Here is a 1,181-nt window from a genome sequence, read left to right as displayed (position 1 = left end):
ACACACCCAGCCCCCCTCCACACACACACAAACACACACACATACACACACACACACACAAACATACACACACAAACACATACACACTCTCTCTCTCTTTCTCTCTCTCTTTCTCTCTCTTTCTCTCTCTCTCCTCACAATCACTCGTTCCCACCTTTAAATTCGCCCTCTTTCAAGATTTTGTCTTTTCAGACGTTCCAAACGTTGTTTAGCGTTATTCTTTTTTAAAATAAAATTTAAAATCGAAAACGAAGAGAATCATTTCAGCCTTGGCATGAATCAGCACAAAAAATGACGTGAAAGACCATGTTCTGTGACCTTTGAACTATAACAATGATTGACAACTGTGTATACACGCACACACTCACACACAGGCGTAAGCACGCGTACACATTCTGGCATACTGATGCATCGTATGGATGCACACACGAACAAACAAATGTATACTTAATTAAACACATACAGCCCCTCCACCCCTCCCCCCACACACACACTCACAAACACACGACAACATACACGCACACAAAGATACATGCTCACATAGATAGATAGATCGATATATATTATTAGATAGATGGATAGATAACAGAAGTGAAACACTTGGAGGAAAAGGGAAGGGTGAGGAGGGATAGAGAAAGACAGAGAGACAGCTAGGATTTCTGTAAGAAGCACATCATAACAGACCAAACATTATTGGATAAAGAAACCAACAAACAATGAAAAGAAAGATTGATCCAGATATTTCATTTAATGAAACAAATCAGAGCGTCCCTTCACTCGTATATAACCTACACACCCTGACACAGACGAGTCCATACAGACGATCCAGACGAGTCCATACAGATGATAAATATAGACGAGTCCATGCATATTGCAGGGGTCACAGCTCGATAATTACAGAAAGCTTTCTGCTGTTGAGACAGAAAGCAGACGTCATGGATTTTCAAGGACAACAATAACATTCGGCAGAAGATATTCGGAATTCGGAGACGTCTCCGGCGAGCACCCAGGAACTATTCGGAGACGCACTCCCGAACACAGATGCACTGCTTAGAGGGTCAAACTGCGTATTATTTGCTGCAGATCACACATATAACCTCTAAGACTGTCGCAAATCAATTATTTCCAGAACTTTTCAAACTTAACAGCAAATATCAAATTATGGGTTAATGTAACCCCCC

Source organism: Aplysia californica, unplaced genomic scaffold (assembly GCF_000002075.1).
Source record: "Aplysia californica isolate F4 #8 unplaced genomic scaffold, AplCal3.0 scaffold00040, whole genome shotgun sequence".
Classification (NCBI taxonomy): domain Eukaryota; kingdom Metazoa; phylum Mollusca; class Gastropoda; order Aplysiida; family Aplysiidae; genus Aplysia; species Aplysia californica.
Note: the sequence above shows the minus strand (reverse complement) of the source record.